The sequence below is a fragment of the Ictidomys tridecemlineatus genome, chromosome 4 (genome assembly GCF_052094955.1).
Source record: "Ictidomys tridecemlineatus isolate mIctTri1 chromosome 4, mIctTri1.hap1, whole genome shotgun sequence".
Taxonomy (NCBI): domain Eukaryota; kingdom Metazoa; phylum Chordata; class Mammalia; order Rodentia; family Sciuridae; genus Ictidomys; species Ictidomys tridecemlineatus.
The window spans coordinates 194555774-194577937 of record NC_135480.1 but is presented as its reverse complement, the minus strand read 5'-3'; the positions used below and the strand labels follow the sequence as shown (position 1 = coordinate 194577937).

Here is a 22164-nt window from a genome sequence, read left to right as displayed (position 1 = left end):
CTTCCAATAGGCAGGTGCAAGGAAGGATACGCTCCTGGGCCTCCATATCAAAGCCATTCTCTCCTGTCCAGTTTCCTCATCTGTCATCTGTCACTCTCCTGCTGACTTTACTTCTGCTTATTTTTAAGACCCAGTTTTATCATTTTACAAGTGAATGATAAATATTTCTAGCACTCCTATCCTCTCAGACAACAGAAGGACATCTATCATTGAGCATATAGTGGGTACTAAATAAAGTAAAGATTTCATCTTGTAGACCACATGACTCTAAGATACAGCTCAGCAATTCCTTAAATGACATCTCCTTTATGGATTTTATTTCATTTCAGGTCACCCCAAAATAGTGTGGGATGCAAGAGTTTTAGTTTTCCTTTCTCTATTCAATATGTCTAAAATAACTATAACTATAGGCAGCAGGCAACATCATATCTTTATCTAGTTTACTGTTCTAGTCTGACTCAGAGAAAATTCTGTAGCCAGAAAATTATGCAGCCAAGACACATAGTTCAGATTGTAATTATGATTATTATTAGCTATAATAATAGATCATTATAGCAACTGCTAGCTGCACCACCAGAACTCTGTCTGGTCCTCATTAATCTGGACCTCACTAATTTGCAATGTGTACTTACTTGAATGTGACTAGACCAAAGGCCTCCCCTATATGATCCCTTAGATTAATTGTTAATGCAATTCAAAAAATATTTGATAAAAGCCTGTGTGTTGAACACTGAGCTAAGCTCTGGTATGATAATTAAAAGGTCTTTAGGCTATAAAGTCCTGTTTACCTGGATTGAAATCTTATAACCTCCCTATTCATATTTGTGTGAACTTGGCTAAATCTCTCTTTTTATCATTAGTAAAATAGAATATAATAGCTGAGTTGCTAGATTAGGAAAACTTGTGCAGTGTCTGTAACATAAGCCTATAATAAGCATTCCTAGCTATTGTTGTTGTCAATAATGATGAAGATGGGGTAAGCCAAAGAGTATATATTTAATGCAAACAGATAAGGAAATGATTGCAGTATCATAGACTAAAATGCTGTAGTAGAAATATTTACATAGTGTTGTGGGATCACAAATGACTTTCCAATTAATTCTATCTGAAGAAGTTAGGAGAGTTGTTATCTGAGCAAGTAATATTTTCCTGGTGTTCAAGGAGACAAGATGATTCCAGGTATAATCAAGACCATGGATATTATAGAAAATATATGGTTAAAATATATGATGTGGTTAAAGCAAGACTACAATAAAGACAGTATTTTGAATACAGGAAAAAGGACGAACTTATTGAACACATTAAGAGCATAAACATTTTTTCAACATGTAATAATATTTTTAAAAACCTTATTAGCATGATTTTAAAATCCTGTGAACTGGGTAATTGCACATCTTGTCTATTTATTAAGAGTTCTTTTCAACATTGGTAGCACTGCTAGCAATGAATGTGTGCTATTGTTTGCCTATGAAATAAGACAAGCATGCTGATTTGAATAGACTCATTACTTTAAATATATTATTTCTGTAGAATATTTTTTTTCCTATTTGTCCAAGTTGGTAAAGTTTGCCTATTGGAATCATTCATTGTAGAGGATAGACGAATCATAAGTCACTTTGAACGAGTCATTTTTCTATTCTGTAGTCAAGTCTATTCAACTTTTGAAATGGGGACCATGGGGTACATCCAATCTTTCTGAAAGAGAGGGAAGAGGCTGGTCTGAGTTCACTGTTAATGTTTTCATACACTCTTATATAGTCCCTTGAGAGGAGATTCCTTACTGATTGATATTTGTCTTCCTATCTCAGGGATTGACATGAAATTGGTGGTCCATAAATGACATTTGGAATGAATGGAAGTACTCTGTGCTAGAAATAGTATACAACACTCCATGAATATAAGTTATTATTGTGTTAAAAAATACTACCAAAGCAGCCTTCTGTCTAGCACATTAGAAGAGGAAAGTTGCAAATATCCATAAAGGACCAAGATATCTTCGGAATGATTTATTATTTTCCATCAGCATAAAGTTTGTATGTTAGATAGAAAATGGTTATTTCCTTCCACATTTTCTCCTACAATGATTCAGTCTCCAAGGCACAGATGGTTCTATGGCCATCTGCCATTCCAGAGAAGATTGAAGAACTGCATCTTGACTGCTGCTGGTATATGTATGGTCAAAATCAGCTATTAAATGATCCCTGACGCCATGGAGTGAGGACAGCTGTCACCAACAAGGGAACTTAGAGTCAGAGCCAAATCTCCTCTACCGTTGTAATAAAGGAAAACAACAAAACCCCCAGCAAAATGATATCGTATTCAGACTTTGGAAGACAGAAGCTTGGATGGCAGATATTAAGTGGAAAAACTCCTTCACTGATTCCTGCTGTATCTCGAGCCCTGAAACATACAGGCTCATGTCCATGTTCAGCCTGACGGAAGGCAGCCACAAGTCCATCTCAAAAGTGGGAAGAGGAATGTGCATCGGGTTCAGAGGACTTGTGTAAGGTCTTACAAACTGTGACTGGCAGAACCAATATTTAAATTATTATCTTCTTCCTCCAAGTCCCTTGTGGTTTCTTCTTCAACAACTTTCCTAAATCATCTTTGTCAGAAATTAAAATTTATATGAGAGGACTGGGGATGTAGCTCAGTGATAGAGCATTTGCTAAGTGTGGCCAAGGCTCTGAGTTTGCCCCCACCCAGAAAAAAAAAGTTTATATCAATATTATATAAGCATTATCAAGCAATTGTTTTATGTGTGTATGTGTATACATGTATATATTTTTCATATGTACATATGCATGTATATATATGAAAGACGATTGTTTGGTAAAATAAATTTGTGAGGGATTTAAAGTTTGACAGCTTTAATTAATATAATTTGCAACAAGATGATAAGAGTATAGAAAGCATGCTCCTTTAATATTTTTTGAATTATATTTTTTCTTCATTTTTGAATCCTAGTGGAAATTTAAAGCTACCTATATTTGTTACTTTATGAACTCATCTCTTTATTAACTCAAACTATTTGTTTAGTGACTATCATTTAATCTAAATTCAGTATTAAAAAATGGCTAAAATCAGGTTTGTATTAAAAGAAATTGAGCTAATCAATCAATAAAGGGAGGAAATTCACAATTAATTTTGGGTTCACTCTGATCCCACCCTCAAACAGTACATCTTGGTAGAAAACAATTAAACCAGTAATTATCACTGTGTGTAATTTGTGCTCTTCATTCATCCCATGAATATTTATAGAGCATTTGCTCTGGATCAAGCCCTGGACTAGACTGTAAGGGTACCAGTGATCCATGAGTCAAGATATTTCCTGCCCTCATTCTAGGACAGTTAAAATTACAAAATGAGTGTTCTAAAGGGATGAAGAGAAGAAGGAATAGAGGACAAGGAGCACTTAGATGAAGGGAGAGGAGTCTGGTCACAAGGGTCTTGCTGAGGAGAGGATAAATTCATTCTTAAGAGATAAGATACAGCTGTTTCAACTGACATTCAACACTGATTTGGGGAGCCAAGAGGTAGACAGAATCCAGTTCTTCTAATATCAATAAGGAACTTGGACTTTCCTTACTGTTCAGTGGGAAACCACTAAGATATTTTTAGCAGGAAGATTGACATCTGATTAGTGTTTTCAAAAATCATTATCATCTATTGAAACTAGACTAGAGGTGTCCTGGAGTTGAAGAGGGTGATGAGAGAGGCAAAGTAGGGTCATTGTGAGAGGAAATGGTTGTTGGGCTAGAACAGCCAAAGAAGAAGCGGAGGAAAAATAGGTTAACTCAAGGGTATGCATTTTCAAAGTCTAGGAAAGATAACTTGCGGAAGGATTATTTAGAGAACAAAGGAAACGGAAAGGTACTGAAGAAAAAGGAAATGTCAAAAACGGATCCCAGGTTTCTGACTGGAGCATGATGAGGATGTCATTGACTGAGTTTGGAAAGGAGCTAAGTTAGTGGAAGTGGAAGTTATATAAGCCTTTAGCTGGAATATCTAAATTGCCTGTGCATGAGTTGAGCAATGGTCCTTAAAGATGTCTTGGTGGATGTAATATTTAATGTATACCAGTAGAAGGAGTTTAAATAGGAGATATGACTTATGCATCTGCATAGAGTGTCCCCGAGATATAAGGGCCCCCATCTTGTCCTCTTGAAGAGGATGTGGTTAGTGGACAGCAAGGTGGCTTACTATGGCCCCTGGGGCAATAACAAGTAAAAGGGTGGAAGACACAGGGGTCAGGTGGAGAGAGTAGAGGTGTGGAGAGAAATGAACCATGACTTTGGTACCTTAGACAGGAGACACATCAAAAAGAGCTTTTTAAACCATGCTACCAAGAATGGATTTTATTCCAATAGCAATGAGAAGACAATAAAGTTATTTAGCAAGGGAATGTATAGGCCCATCTAAGTTTTTATAGAATCATTGTATATGCTTTATGGAAAATTAATTGACCTGAGCACAAGGATTCTAAATGTTTGTGTTCAAAATGGAGCACTTTGGGAAATGCTGGCCCCTTCTAGAACAAAATTAAGGGTAAAGCTTAGCGTAATGGGAAATTTGCACAATTTTCACGGAAAGACAGTCCTAATAACGGTATTTCAAACAGGAGGAAGGATGCAGACTTGCAGTACAGGATAAGACAGAAGTTATGATATCCCTGACTTTCCTCTGCCATTGTGCAGATCAGAGAAATCTGGCTGACTTTCATGGTAGAAGTCTGCCTAACCCAGGACTGAATAGAAAGCTTGCAGATCTCAATGGCTTCGCTTTCCCTCCTCCATCCTGAAAATTTCCTAAATTTCTTCTCCTACATTATTTCTTTGGAGAAAGGAGAGGGTAGTCTCTACTTGACTACTTCCCTCTCCAGATATTTGGGTGAATATCTATATATTTTTTTTCTTTTCTTCTTTCTCTTTTTTGGTACCAGGGGTAGAATCCAGTGGCACTTAACCACTGAGCCACATCCCCAGTATGTATGTATGTGGTGTGTGTGTGTGTGTGTGTGTGTGTGTGTGTGTGTGTGTGTGTGTGTATATATATATATATATATATTTTTTTTTTAAGAAACAGTGTCTCACTAAGTTGTTTAGGGCCTCACTAAATTGCTGAGGCTGGTTTTGAGTCTGCAATCTTCCTGCCTCCCTCAGCTGCTAGGATTACAGGTTTGTGCCACCACACCACATTGGCTTTTGGGTGATTTACTAAAGGTAAGATAGTATTACAAATTCACAGTGACTTTTGTAAGTAAACAGTACTTGAAACCCCTGTCAGGTGGCCTTCATCCTCCAACATGTCATGACATATTCTGGAATATAAATATTTTAGAGGATATTTAATTTTAGAAGATATTTAATTTCACTTTGTCCATTCATTATGAAAATGTGAAATCTCCTGTGACCCTTCCTTCCTCAAAGGTAATAAAAGAAGGTTTATTTTAACAAACTAATCAGTTTGCTTCCAATAATGTGCCCTATTGTGTGTCTCTAACTAACCCACAGAATAAATGGGAAGCTTTGCAGGAGCATCACTGCAGCAAGCCCTCTTCCTCTGGAAAGGGGGGCGCTGGTAGTGTGGAGCCGAGGCAAGAATTGTGAGTACATTTAATGGTGACATACCATTTTTAGACCCAATTATGTAAATTCATCCTGCAATATTGTGAGTGAGGGTTGGGTGAACATCTCTCCCACTCCCACCCACATATATACACACTCTGGGATTTACAGCAATTATGTCAATTGTCCTATTTATGGTACTTGACACATTTAATGTAAGAAAGGGACAATGCATCCTATTACCTCTTATTACAATGCAGCATGGTGATGAATGGTATAATAGTGGTGATAATTAAAATGTGTTGTGCATACTTAAACATGAGATTCAAGGTTTGAAGAAGTGCCTATTATCTCAGCTCTTTTTCTTCTAAAGAAAGACCCAGTATCTTCCTCTGCTTGTCTGCAATTACTTAAGTGGTTCAGAAAAACACCCATATTACCTGGAGTTGATTCCCGTTTGCATCATTCTTTCTTTCCTTTGCTATTCTGTGTGGGACCTCTGAATGCCCTAAAATTCTCTGTCTTCAGCTCCTGAAGCTGACAGTTCTTCAAGCAGAGGCCCCTGAACTCTAACATCTGCAGAAGTCATTAGACTTAAATTGTCATAGAAACATTGGAGAGCAAAGTTAAGTTTCTGAATGTCAATTTTCTTTCTTTCTATTTTAATAGATTTGTTTTTGTTCTGTGACCAAGGCTTCCAAATCATAAATCAGATGCCCCAATTTTCTACAGAAGCCAAAGTGCCCTGGGTAACTTTCCATGAATCACTCAACCTTTTCTGAATTTTCCTGTCTTCCTCTACAAAATAGGGAGGATGTTAACTTGGAATGATACCACATACAATGTGGTGGCAAAGAAGGCAACAAATCAAGAATACATCTATACAAACATACATTATAATACAAAATATTACAGATACTTCATTAAATGGATTTCTTAGGAGCACATAAGAAAAATTCATGTGAGTTTGGCACATTACAGCAAATAATGCATATAGACATAAGGTACGGTTTTGCACTTTAAAACCATGTCATGAATGAAATGAACTCTATAAACGAGGAAACTAACATTTAACTTTGCCAAGCCCAAAGTCACGAGGCTCTTCAATGGCTAATTCCATTGGAAGCTAGTATTTAAACGTCTGGAGAAAGACTGTACCAATGTCTGTGTCTACATTTCTAAGTCTCTTCTATCTTTTCTGTTTGCCACAAGCCTTCGTACTTTCCATGACCATATCTAACCGCAACCATTTATTTAGCATTCAATTTTACTGAAAAAAATAATAGTAAGAAAAATAGGATTTCCATAGCCACCTAGCTCCCTATTGACTCCTCTGTATGTTTATATAGGATTCTTTGACTTCTCCCATTTAAATTGTTATTTTTAAAACCTGATGTTATTCCCCACGATTCTTTCACTGTGTATTCTCTTTTATGCAGCCAACTGCTTTTCTAACCAACAGGCCCCAGCATTGAAAAAATAATATAGCTTCACTTTTTTTGCCCTTCCAGCTTTTTACCTTTTTCTCTACTGCCCTTTGCTACAATATCTTCTAAGTATTGTCTAAGTTGTTTAAAATCCCTTTCTTCAATCCCTTTATCCTTTCTCTCTGAAAGTATTCCCATCATTCACAACTCTTAGACCTGTTTTTATTTTATATTTTGCATTTTTTAAATTTTTTGGTACCAGGGATTGAATTCAGGGGCACTCAACCACTGAGCCACATCCCCAGCCCCATTTTGTATTTTATTTAGAGACAGGGTCTCACTGAGTTGCTTAGTGCCTCACTTTTGCTGAGGCTGGCTTTGAACTGATGATCCTCCTGCCTCAGCCTTCCAAGCTGCTGGGATTACAGGCATACCCCATGGCAGCCAGGTAAAACCTGTTTTTATGAACTTCAGGAATGGTATTAACATTGAAAAATTCAATCAACTTTCATGGAATGGCTTTTTTTGTCTGTTTCATTCAGTGCTACATTCCAACCCACTAGAGCAAGTTCTTATGTATGGACTGTGCTAAGCAAACATATGGTGAATGAGTAAATGTGTATAATCAGGTGTAACTTTCAATCCAGTTTTCCCAGGTTCTTACCATATGCCATAGGGGTGCTTAAATCTCCTCTAAGCCTTTGTTTTGTCATCTTTGAAATAGGGATAATAACAATGACCTATTATGCATGCTGTATAGAGAAAATAAAACAACACATGCACATGAATGGCAAACAGAAAATGCTTTGTTGTTACAGCCCTTCTTAAATGGTGCATTAAGTCTTATTTGTATCAAGGCTGATTAGTAAAGTGGGAGATTCCTGAGTATGTTTCAGATGCTTAAAAAGTTTGCTTTGAGGATTAAACAACAAATTACATAAGAGTTTTCCTTGTTTGTTTGAGGTTAAAATTTCTTGATGAGGCTGGGACCTCCCAAACATAACTTGAACATATTGAGCAGGCAGGGGTCTCCAAGGTAAGACAATGGGAATTTTGCAGCATCATTATCTTGCGTGATTGCTAAATCTAGAAAAATAAAACACATTGCCCATTAAGGCTTCCTGGGGGTGCAGTGAGGAAGTAAAGCCAGTAATTCATTCCAAACGGGTGATGACTGCTAACTGAGGTTTTGTTCATTTAACCATCTAAAAGGGTATTCTGTCAGCAATCCATGTCATCAATGGCTTCATTGAAATTCCCTGGTCTTTAATTAGTGGAGTTGATGTGGCACCTTTCAGAGGTCAACAAGTATTACCAAAGCCCTTGACTAGTGATCTTTTCATCTCTAAAGGCAGCATAAAATATCAATGCACAATTTTCTCACATATTAACTTGTTTACATCTCCCTTACCTGATATTTCCTTATTGAATATTTCTTGAAGATACTGATGGTCACGATCTATTTATTTAAATGATAATACCTGTGGTGTTCCTGTAAAAGTGTTAGGACCCAGAAGTGAAGCTTGGTGATAAATAAATAAACATAGAATCTTCGAATAGTGGGAAGTTTGGGAGTCATTGTTTATCTCCCTATTTTTAATATCTTTGGGAAGGTCGAAGCAAGGATGACAGAATCGAAAAACATGGGCATACTATACTTTGATATGAGTAGGTAGAATATGAACCAATTTTTTTGTAAGCTTTTTTTAATTGTTGATAAATCTTTATGTTATTTATCTAGATGTGGCTCTCAGAATCAAACCCAGTGACTCACACATGCCAGGCAAGTGCACTACCACTAAGCCACTGAGCCAGCCCCAGCTCCAGCCCTGAACTGACTTATGAGTTCTTTATCAAGTCTGTTTTTCTCATGTTCATATACACTTATGCATGCACAGTGAAAGCACAAATATCTCCATATTATATGTATATTTTATGCATGCACAGTTATCTGCTTTTAAGTGTGCATACATATACACATAAACACATGCTAAAACACATATGTTATACCCACTGGCATCCAGAAACTTATGCAGTCATGGATATCCATGAAATACATGCATTCAAGAAAAATGCATATAATTTATACATGCTCATTGCACATTTAAGCATATATGTACATAAATATAGATACACACATATCTAGTAAAAGAAGAAAAACAGTTATAATTAGATCTTTATTTTAAGTAGTGTGAATACTTTAAAATGGATAATTAGATCTTTATTTTAAGTAGTGTGAGTACTTTAAAATGGAACTTCCATTTATTTATTCATTTTCCATTCTAGACACATTGATGGATTTGGGATATGCAACTATTATAGGATTTTATTTTAACCATATCAATATGTTTCCTGAATATTACCTCATAGAGTATAAATAATCAATAAATGTTTGATGTGTGAGAGACTGAATGGATGGGTAAATAAATGAAGGAATATGAGCAAGAGAGAGTGAATGTGTATAATAGAGAGCACACTTCTGCAGTGCTTTGATCAGTTTGAGTGAAGAGGTGAGGAAAGATGGGGTGGGGAAGAATGCAAACAAGATGGACTGAATTTCAGAGTATAGGGAGAATGCAAGTGTTGGCCATATTCCCATACGGCTATTAAATGAATAAATCTGTTTAATTGCGGAGTCCATAACCATTGGTCATTTCCTCTTTATGATATCATGTTTAGAAATGTAACCAACCCCAATCTTGTTATCTATATTTCTTGTCAGGGATAAAATAGAAAGACTTATGGAATTCAGTTATATCCATGCCCAAATGTATCAGTAATCTATTGCTGTGTAACAAACTACCCCTTAACCTAGTGACTGAAAGCGATTGTGATTCATCATTTCTCACAATTTAGATGGTTGGCTGGATTGGTTTTACCTGGGATCACTCATTAGTGGGGACACAAGGACACTCATGTCTAACAATGAGTACAGATTCTCAGCTGGGGCTCCTTAGATTTTTCTTCTATCCTTCCATCTTCCAGAGTTCTATTCTTTCTTTTGTGATGGTCTTGGAAAAACTTTCTCACAGAACAAACAAAGAAGTCAAAGGTGACCTGAGTCTTTGGGTCTGAAACTATCAGTAAATCCATTTGTCACTTTGTACTAGTCAAAGCAATTCACAAAGCAAACCCTGATTCAAAGTGTGGAGAAATGGGTTTTATATTCCCATAGGAGGAGATGCAACTAACTGTTGGTTACTTTAAATTTATATGCCACATTTTTCCTTATATCTATACTTTCTTTATGCAGTCTGGGAATTTCTGAACCTTCACATGTGAGTTCCCATTTATCCTTAATGCATGCACACTTGTCAAGGTTGTTTGATAGAAATGGAAAACTGTGGCCAAAAAAAGAGCACTTCCATCTTCTACAGGAGGATGGATGCTTAACTGATTCTCTTTGCCTTGGTAGTGATCTGGTGGCCAAGGGATCCAGGTGCGCTCATTGTGAAAGTGGTATTTGTCACTAGGACAGGTGTCCATTAGAAACTGGAGTAAAGCCATGAACTCATTTGTTAGAGCTCCCACTGGTAATGAGTTCTATGCTCAAGAGGCAAAAGTTAGTGTGAATAAAAGACTTCCTTGACACAGAAAGAACCAACTGGGTGTCTGTGTGTCTGTGGGGGGTGTCTATGCTTTAGACCAAAGTAACTATGAAAAACATATAAATTACCTCAATCACTTTAGATGCTCTTTCACATGTTGAAATGCTCTTCCACATATGTATCCTGGGAATACATATGATAATTTTCGTAATTATCATAATTTATTTCATTTATTTATTTATTTATTTATTTATTTATTTATTTATTTATTTATTTTTGTACTGGGGATTGAACTCAGGGGCATTCAACCACTGAGCCATGTCCCCAGCCCTGTTTTGTATTTTATTTAGAGACAGGATCTTGCTGAGTTGCTTAGTGCCTTGCTGTTGCTGAGGCTGGCTTTGAACTAGCTCTAGCAACCCTCTTGCCTCAGCCTCCTAGGCCACTAGGACTGCAGGCATGTGCCATTGCACTCAGCTTATTTTCTGTAATTTAAGTCTAAAATATATCTCCCTCTTTTGAACTTCTACTGTGAAATATAGAAACTTATTTTGAGATACTCACAGCATACTGCTTTATATTATTATTCTGTCTAGGTATATGTTCCCCAATTCATTGTCAGTGTAGGGAGGGGTCCTCTTCTTCATCCACTTATCCTCTTCACTGCCATCATGATTACTGTGAGTACTAACCAAGCAGCACAACTAGTTGCCTTACACACACTATATCTTGTGCTCAGAAAACACTAGAGATAGCTTCTGCCTAAATACATTTAATAAAGACAAAGCTAAGACTCACATTAACCAACTTACCCAATGTTCTGTCACTAGTAGATAAAGAGGATGATTCATGTCAAAGTGATCTCTCTATATCCCACTATATTTTATTCCATTATACCTAGGCACGCATGTGAGAAACATAGGCATTGAATTTTTATATATTTATATATTATTTATATATAAATTTATATATTTTATATATTTATATATTATTTATATATTTTTATACACACATGTATATTAGAATGAATGTCCATGTATGCATGCAATGTTACTCAGGAACTTTACTCATTAAGTATCTACTTGTATTTTTTTTAGGTTATATGAAAATGCTTCATGAGTTTATATAAGGAGCTTGAGCATCACTAGACTTTGGTATCCATATGCTGTCTTGTAATTAATCCCCTACAGATAAGAATTAACAACTGAATATTTATTTAATCTGACAAAAGAAGCTGTTAAAGTGAACAAAATAAGTCTACATGTAAAAACATGGACACATTTTAGAAACTTCAGATAAACAAAACAAATGCCATGAAGTTATCATTTATGTAATGTTCTAAAACAAAATGATTCTATAAACAGAAATTAAGAGAGGTTCAACTCTATGTTTAAAAGTATATCTTAAGCAAATATATAAAATGTAAAGATTGTGGGTAGTGTACATCATATTACATTTAATTTTATGATGCTTTAGAATAATTGTTAATTTAAAATTTCCATAATGGAAGGTAAGATGTATTCTAGATTTAAGAATACAATGAAATTCTTAACACAACTGTATTTTATAATCATACAATATCACATCACATAGTGTATTCGATCATTATACCATACTTTGCTGGTCATTTCACTACTAAAAGGAGTGTCTGCCATTTTTCCATGGTTTATTCTATTAAGAAAAGAATGATATGGACTCAAAGAAAGGAAGGCAGAGTAATTATGAGTTCAACAGACCTGCATTGAATCCTGTTGATTTCAGGAAAGTTAGTTATCCATCCTAGCACTAAATATTTTACTAATAAGATAGATATCATGATAATATTGAACTCTTAGGGTTGTTTAAGTATTAAGCAATAATTCATGCATAAGAAAAATATTATTAAGCACTCATTATATAATAGGTATATTATTTCCCCACTACTTTGAGTAAACAGGAAACAAAATGGATTCCCTTATCACAGAGAACTTAAATTCTGGTGGAGGACATACAATAGGATTATTAGTATAATATCCATTAGGTTAAGTCTTTATGTGCAAGCCTCTGTTTTTTGTTATTTTCAGATCACATCTTACCTTATTTATTCTTTAAATGTTAATTCTTCTTCAGAGAAGTTCATTTGAACTGTTAAAATTGTTCAAATTTCTTCAGTGTAATATTTTTTCCTTCCACTTTTTAAAAATTAATACATTTCATTAGTGCATTGTAAGTATACATAATAGGTGGACTTATTATATCATATTCATAAATGCCCATAATTTTATCAATCTTGTTCCCCAGGACCTTCCTTTTCCTCCCTTCCTCCCTCTCCAGATCTTCTTTACCATAAAGAAACACTCATATTAAAATAATAATAATAATAATAATAATAATAGAAAAGAATTCAATAAAGAAGAATCAACAAAGCAAAGTGACTTTCTTTTCAAACATTTTTACTTATTATAGTATTATGTTTATTATCTTGATTACTTATTCATTTACATATTCATAAACATATGCCACATATACTACATAAGGACAGAAACCATCGCTTTTGCTGTTTGCATCTCTGACCCGACAGTGAGGCACCTGAGGTGATAGAAATTAATGAGATCAGTTTTTATTGTGGAAAAAATTTCCCCATTTTCTTCTCTTGTCTTAAAAGTATTCCATTTTCAAGATGCCATAGAATTGAATTCTGTAAATTTTTACTAATTCTCTCAATGCAACCCAACAACCAGGCAAAAGTAAAGGGTGAACAACAAGCAAAGATAGACCTAGATTATTTTTTTAATAGTAGCAAAAAAAAACCTTGAATACATATAGAGAAAATTTCATGATCAATTCGTTTTATTCAATTAAAGACCTGTAGGCCAAAATGATCTCCCTGCTGTTCTAAGAAGAGATTCTTCAGTGCAGTAGTGATTTTTGATATATGAGAAAATGTTGAACTGACTTTCATCCAGCATATAGAGAAACATATCATAGCACTGGTCACTACTGCTAGTGAGAGAAAGAACCCCATCAACAATCACATACACACTTGAATCTCATAGTGAATGACATATATGGTTTCCATGAGGAAGAATGAGGGCTTTATAATTACTATTATGATTTTGAACGTGTCTGCTTAGAATGTCCATCACTGGGTTTTTGGATTTGGCTTGGGCATTTGAGATGAGATGGATATGTTATGGCATGTGTTTATGATTATGTAAATAAATTTCATGCCTGAGTTTCTATATGTCTGGGTTCTGAGTGTATGCACAAGTTCACGAATATATGGAGCTATCTCTCTGTGCACAGTTATTACACAAATGTATTAAGAATGAACATATGAATGTGTGTAATTGGGTATGGCTATTATTTGTTTTTTTGCTTTGACTTTAAAAGAATGAGAAATTAGGGAATCTCACACAAGAAGAGAATAGATGTCTATTCACCCACTGTTGATTCCTGTTAAGACAGTTCTATTCCATTATACATATATTTGAGGGTATTTTTAATAGCAATCCCAAAGTAAGCAAATAAATTTAAAGTTGATACTTCATCTCCTACTATTTGTAGACCCTCAAAAAAATACAGGATTTGGGAAAAATGTGCTGCTACTTGAATATTCTCACAATCTTACTTTCTGGCCCTGCACACATTTGTGGAATAAAAAGATCTAGTGTTATGTTCTTTTATATTATTGATTAGAATGCGTTTTTTTAATTAAAGGCAAATAAACATGTTTCTATTGTGACATGGGAAATAAACCACAATGGCACAGTCACTGAGACACAGAATGTTAAATACTAGAAAATGAGGGACTCAGACCACTCCATGCCTATTGGTCCTGCTCAGCAGAATGCAAATCAGGAAGCTACTTAATCTAAAGCATTGCTCTTAATTTTACATCTAGATATGTGTGCCTTTACAGCTCCAAATGCATTTGCAAAATTAAAAGCATAATTTATCTCCAAAAAGCAATAATCCATCAGCCTAGTGATTTAGTCTTGATGAGAAACTGGCTCTAAACAATGTTCATTTGCTGTGGGTCTGGTCTCAGGAACAGCAATGGGGCAGTCATCTCCATTATCCAGGATGGGTTATGGAGATGTAAGTCAGCTTTCTCTCTTTCATACAAATAAAGGTAACTGAGTCAAACTGATCCTTTGCCCCCTCCTTCACCTTACATCATCAGCCAAGTGGTTAAAAATATATGAACTACCAGGAAAAGTAGTGAAAGCCACTGGGAACCACTGGGAAGGGCAGACATTTTCTTCCAAGTGAATAACCAGATATAGCCTTTTTGTGCTGTGAACACCCAAATGGAAATGCAAAGTTCCTGATGAATTTTAGTTGCAGTAGCACTTGCTAGAGGTTCTACAAACAGCCTAAAGAACTCGGTGCAGCACCAAGAATAGATGGGAATTTTAGTCCTGTGAAGTGGTGTGTCAATATCCAAATCAGAGGGCACAGGTGCAAGACCAGAGCTGGGAGTAGATAATGCTTAACAGGCAGGAGCTTAGTGCAGAAAATGTTGAATGGATAACATTTCCCTTTCACTGAAACTTTTTAATCATCCTCATCATCACTCCAGTCCTTCCCAAGGTACTTTGGTATACTGATTGTGTGTTTCACTCACACATACAGCATAGGGTTTGTTCAAATGCATTGAGTGTGTTTGTTGATTTATCTTATTGGTATTTTACAGTTATAACAGATTACTAGCAATCTTTGAGATAAGAAATAAAAATGTATTTACCCAAGACATTTAAACAAGTTAAGAAAGAGTCATACTTAGAAAGTAGATTTACTGTTTCATGTGTGCTACTTCTATTAACACAGGAACCAATCTCACAATGAGTGTGGCTATGAATTAGAGACAATAGGCAGGTGATTATACATTATGGAATTATAAATGAAGGTCGTGCTATGTACTATCTCTGAAGATGTTTTTATGACTGAGACATTAATAATACTGGGTGAGAATCAATTCAGGTTAAAGTGATCACAGCTGTTGCTTTAGAACTTTAGGATAATCTTCATCTAATATAAAAATAGCTGACTTTATTGATGTTAGTATATTACTTTTAAAATAAAATTTTACAAAAATCAATGCCAGTGGTGCACTCCCATAGTTGATGAACCAACTGGGGAACAGATTATTGAGATTATTTTATTAGTTTGGGCTTTTCCCCCCTCTTTAGGCTCTACTTTAGTTGCCATTGTTTTAAGTTAACACGAATCTGTTTCTTTTCTTAGTGGCACATAGATTTCCACACTTCACAAAGTGGAGTCTAAAGGGCAATCAGAAGTTAAAGGTTTTTGTTGCCAACATTGTTGGCAGAAAAAATTTTATTGCAACAAATTTCCAATAGCAAAAGGGGACACACCTTGACCTACTTGGGAGAGTACCTATAGATGCTTCAGATTTGGAAAGGATATCTTGCATCTATTGAGCAGGTGAACTTGCTGAAAACTGATTGTCTAGCAGGTGAATCATTTAAGCACACACAGCCTTGCAGAATTTGTTGTTCCTCGTGTTTTATTGATACTTAAGGCACATAGATATTTTTTTGTTCTGTTTTATTTTTAATCAACACTTGACACTAAATTCTGTTTTCTCCTGCAATTATCTCAACATCAGTTTATTTAATTATTTCAAAGACAGCCCCCCCCACACACACACACATGTATTTCAGGCCTTCTGCAAGCAATAGACTGGTGTAAGCACAGTAAGGCAGACTTGAAAGCTGAGTAAAAGCAAAGAAACTGGCAAATTCTGAAAGTGAACAGGGCCAGAAGTCATGTCCAGGAAGGTCATCCAAGAGATAAAGAAAGGCAAACTAACAAAGAACAGTCAGTGAAAAACACCAGCAGAAATATCTGCTCAAATGAGGATACTAGTGGATAATGCAGACAGAGGATGGCATTGAAACTCATATGACAAATCAAGGTCTGCCTTGACTACAAAATATAATATTCATATTATCCAGATGGGAAGATAACCATAATTTGATGGTGTGTGCATGATTTAGCATGTGGTTATGACCTATTATAACTTGCAATTGAAATGCTACTTGCTCTATGGCATTCAGCTGGACAGTACATATGGTCCAAAATTTTGACTTGTATTTATAAGGACCCATTTTTCACTGAGGGTGTACAGAATTGGAATATCTCGTGCCTTTACGATACTTGAAGGCTTATCATCATTTGTAAACAACTAGCTGAAGAGGCAAAAAAACATGAGAAAGCTTATCCTGATGATAAAAAGCCTACGAATATTCATAGCACATGCCATTTTTGCTTCCATTCTATTGATAATAACTAGTCACATGATTATACTCCAATGCAGAGGTTTCCAAGAGTATATAAAATATGACTGAACTATTGTCTCCAGAGATGGTTCTATGTTCTAGAAAACTAAGGAATGGTCACAAAGAGGTATGAGACCTAGAACCTTCAAATTTTACCTTAAGATGAAAATGACTATTTGAAAATGTTATTAATTTAATATCTGCATAGACATGCTGAAAACTTATGTCTATATAGGCCTTATAGAGAGAATAATAGATAAATAGATAAATGGAATAATAGCAAAGTAAAAACTTCTGCACAGCTAAGGTGACAACCAAGAGAGACAGGCTACAGAATGGAAGAGCGCACATCTGGTGAGAGGCAAATTCCACAGGGTGTGGTGTTACATGTCTATAATCCCAGCAATTCAGGAGGCTGAGGCCAGCCTCATTAATTTTGCAAGGACAGTAGCAATTGAGATCCTGTCCCAAAATATAGAAATAAAAAGGGTATGTGGTACAGTGGCCAAGCACCCCTGGCTACAATCTCCAGTACCCCTCAAGAGAGGCAAATGCCCCAACATATAAATCAAGCAACCCAATAAGAAGAAAACAAATAATCCTATTTTTAAAAGTGCAAAAGATCTGAACAGACAATTCTCAAGAGAAGGCATAAATGCCCTAAAGGTATATGTAAAAATACTCAGAATTACTAATTTTTTGTTTGTTTTTTAGAGACAATACAGGATGTGTTGGTGTGTGTGTGATTTTAAGGTTAGAGAACAGTGGAAACCCTCTTGAATGCAGGGCCTGCCACTTGTCCAAGGGACCACGATTGAGAATATATTTGACCCCACCACCATCAGGAATGAGCCGCTTCTCAAGAGCCACATGTTTTCAAATTTATCAGCATTAAATTTGGTGAAGCCCCACTTCTTTGAGATGTGGATCTTCCAGAGGCCAGGGAACTTGAACTTGGCCCTGCATAGGGCCTCAATCACATGTTCCTTGTTCTGTAGCTTGGTGCAGATGGACATGATGACTTGGCCAATGTGAACCCTGACCACTGTGCCCTGGGGTTTCCCAAAGGCACCCTGCATACCTGTTTGGAGCCATCAGCTCCAGCACAGGACAAATCTTATTGATATGGATGACATGCAAAGGGTGGAGCTGCACTCGGATATAAAAGCCATCTTTCGCACAGATAGGAGCAGCCTCCAAGGCTTCAGAGGACAGCTGCTCATATTGATCAGACACCATGTGGCCACAGAGTCGGATAATGAAATATCACCAGCTTCCGTTAGAATGGCTATTCTTACCAAGAATATGTTAGTGTTCACTTTTCTTCACATTCTCACCGCCATGTTCTCTTTTGTCTTTTTGACAAGAATGTACATTTGTACATCCATTACGGAAAACAATATAGACATGCCTCAAACAACAAATGCAATAAAATAAAACTACTGTTTGACCTAGCAGTCCAACTGTTGGATAAATATCTAAAAGACATGAAATTGGTCTTTTGAAGCGATATCTACATCTTATGTTCATTATAGTGTTATTCACAATAGCCAAGACATGCAATCAAACTAAGTGTCCATCATCAAATGAATGAATAGAGAAATGTGATACACACATTTACACACACACATGCACTATAATATTGTTTGATATTGAAAGGAAGGATATCTTTGTTGTCATGGGATCTACATGATTGTAGCTTCTAGGCAAAAAGAAAATAAAAGAATGTATATATATAAAGTAAAAATGTCAATAAGAGTGCAATGACCTCTTTGTACACATATTAAATCTCTGAATGTGATATAATTGTCCAGTTATTCCAGGTGCCATCAAGAAGTAAAAGTGACTCAGTGTCCACATTCGGGGACAGTGGTCTAAGGCACGCCTATGTTCTCCTTCCTTAATGGCCTCCTGACTCCATTTTTAAAAGCTCTTTGAATGTTGCTTTTATGATGCTTTTTCTTTTATTTTTACAGCTACATTTGAAACAGACTATATTTGGGGTCTCCCCTCCCCTGAAATTTGGAGGATACAATTGCTGGCCACAGGAAGTCACCTCCTTTTGATATGATGAGGGAACTCCAGGAACTCAGAAGGAGGCAAAACCTGTAAAATTCCTTTGGGCCACAAAGACTCCAAAGGAGGTGAAACCTGTGAAATGTCTGTGTTTTGTCCTGATGCACTCATTTCCCCTTTTAAAAGCTTTCCTGGTCCCAGAGCTTTTCAGAGATGGAACTTTTGAAGCAATTAAGTTTCTTCCATCTTCCTTCAAAGCTGGCTTTGAATAAAACCTATTTTCCTCCAATTTGACTCTGAATATTCCTGGAACAGTGAATGTCATGGCCCAGCCTCTATCCTCCCAGGTGGTATTAGAGCTGCCAGGTGGTATTAAACACATTTGATGCTATATTCTATCCTGCCACATAACCTAGTCACCTAGTTAAATGTCAGAATCCACCAGAAACCTGAAGAGGCAAGAAACAGACTGCTCTTTAGAGAATCTGGTGAGAGCATGGGGGCCCATAGCCCCTCGACTTGTGGCCAGTGGAACTAAGTGCAGATTTCTGGCCTCCAGAAGTATGTGGAAATAAATTTATGTTGTGGTAATTTGTTACAACATGCTCAGAAAACAAATATACACTGTATTTAAGAGGAGAACAAATCTGGTTGGACATTTGGCTAGGTATGCTATAAAAATATCAAGCCCAACCTCATCAGATCGCTGCAGGATTAAATGAGGTAATTCATGTAAAGAACATAGCATAGTAAGAATTCAATTTTCAGGTGACTGGTTAAATGCAAATAAACGTCTAAAGTTTGCAAGTGATTTAAATATAAATAAGAGTGGCTGATCATACAGTCACTTGCATTCTGAGGTTATTTCTTGGATATAGGAGGAAAGGGTGGAATTACAGTATTTTGTAATTGGCCAAATGCCCATGAGAGGCTGTAGCAAATGTTTATGCCATCAGTAATGGGTGGGAAAGAGAGGGGAGGGAAAGCATTGAGAATTGCTGATCTAAATGGAAGTTGTGCAAGTAAGTACAAATCAAATAAGCCACTAACCGTGGTTTTAAAGCACTTTAGGAGATTTAAAGTGTTAGATTTCTTCTTTCAACTCCTTTTCTTCTCTTCTCCTTCTTTTTCCTTTTCAACAAACATATTATTTGTCCATGAAGACATAGGTAGCTTGAGAAAATTACAGAAAGAAGGTGAGAGGTTGAAATTCCCTTCAGTTATCTCTGTTCTTCATTTGCAGTTCTAATAGCAAACCAGGGAATGAATTGAAAGCAATGCTTTCAGGCGAAGATCTGTGTTATGTGTGTATTACAGTCATCTCATCTTTTCACGCATGGATATTCACAAGTCATTCAATGTACTGTACCTCCGAAACTCTCTAAAAATATTTACCTCAATAATATACGCATTAAAAAAAAAAAACAGCACAACTTTCTTTTGCACCAGTAACGGGTGCGTGATTAGTGGCTGAAATCTGTAACATTAATCAGGGGACTTCAACTCCCATAGCATGATGATTTTAGCACCTTTGTCCTTTCTTTATCCCCGAAGGTTTTGTATTCTGTGTGCATACACATCTAATCTACCTAAACACAAATAACGATACAATAATATACACCCCATATATCACCAAACTGCATTTTATTAGGAGAAACTGAAAATGTCAAAATCCGTCTGCATTTACCATTATGAAACTTTCCTATCTCATCAGAAATTTAAATTTTAAATTAGCAATAATGATCATAATGTACATATAAGTTGTTAATCCTTGACTATGAGTCAGGTACTAAGATAAACATTTTAACTGCATTATCTCCTTTTTTAATCATCTCAACAAGTCAGTGAGGTCGCTTTTGTTAATACCATTCTAAAATGGAAGTAAATACACAAAGAGTTCAAGTGATTTGGCCAGGATCAGACAGCTGCAAACAGCAGCCCTCAGCTTCGACCTCAGGACTTCCTGACCAGAGCCCATGTTCTTCACCATGTGTTTTGGTTTAGATGTGAGGTGTCCCCCAAAGGCTCATGTGTGAGACAAAGCAAGAAAGTTCAGAGGTGAACTGATTGGGTTATGAGAGCTTTAACCTGATTTATGCATTAATCCACTTGAATGGATCAATTGGGTGGAGATTGTAGGCAGTTAAGGTGTGGCTATAGGATGTAGGTCACTGGGGACTTGCCTTTGGGGTATGTTTTTCCCCTTCTGAGCAGATCAGTTTCTTGCTCTGGTTTCTGGTGTTCACACATTGAGCTGCTTTCCTCCTCTACACCATTTCACCATGTGCAATGGAGTCGGCCATCAAGGACTGAGACCTCTGAAACCATGAGACTCAAATAAACATTTCCTCCTCTAAAATCGTTCTTATCTGGTCTTTTGGTCACAGGGCTGAAAAAGCTGCCTAAATACTATTTATATATACAAACTACCTAACATTTTATTTGAAAAAAAGTGTGTTGCTTGGAGAGAAGGGTGTTATAGGTCTTATCTAAAGCCATGGAAATTTTCAGAGAAAGTTTCCCAATAAGATTTCAGGTTTTTACACTCTGGAAAGCAGTATGGAGATACCTCAGAAAACTTTTAATGGAACTACCATTTGACTCAGCTATCCCACTCCTCTGTCTATTCACAAAGGACTTAAAATCAGCATAATACAGTGATGCAGTCACATTAATGTTTATTGAATCTCAATTCACAATAGGTAAACTGTGAGATCAACCTAGATGCCATTCAAAAGATGAATGGAAAAAGAAATGGTGGCACATATACACAATGGAATATTACTCAGCCTTAGAGAAGAATGAAATTAACACATTTGCAGTAAAAGAATAGATTTGGAGAATATCATGCTAAGTGAAATAAGCCAATCCAAAAAAAAAAAAAAAGGCCAAATATTTTTTCTGATATGTGGATGCTGATTCATAAATGGGGGTGGGGGCAAGGGAAGAATGGAAGGACTTTGGATTGGGCAGAAGGGCATGAGGGGTGGGGAGACAGTGGGTACATAGGAAGGATGGTGGAATAAGATGGACATTATTACCCTATGTACATGTATGTTTGCATGAACAATTTGACTCTACATCATGTACAACCAGATAAATGAAAAGTTGTGCTCCACTTGTGTACAATGAGTCAAAATATATTCTGCTGTCAGGTATATATAATTAGAATAAATTATTTTTTAAAAAGATTTCAGGTTTTAAAAAATCTAAAATTTTATTTTTACACCATACTGAATTATTTTGTATGTTAGATTTTATTAAAAATTCAACAATACTTCTTATGCATGTCTAATATATACATTTTATTTCAGCTTCA

General features: G+C 36.1%; 1 pseudogene; it reads right to left on the bottom strand.

The window, feature by feature from the left end:
• LOC101973605 (large ribosomal subunit protein uL16-like) overlaps nt 1-22164 on the bottom strand; it is a 43497-nt pseudogene that overhangs the window by 4787 nt on the left and 16546 nt on the right.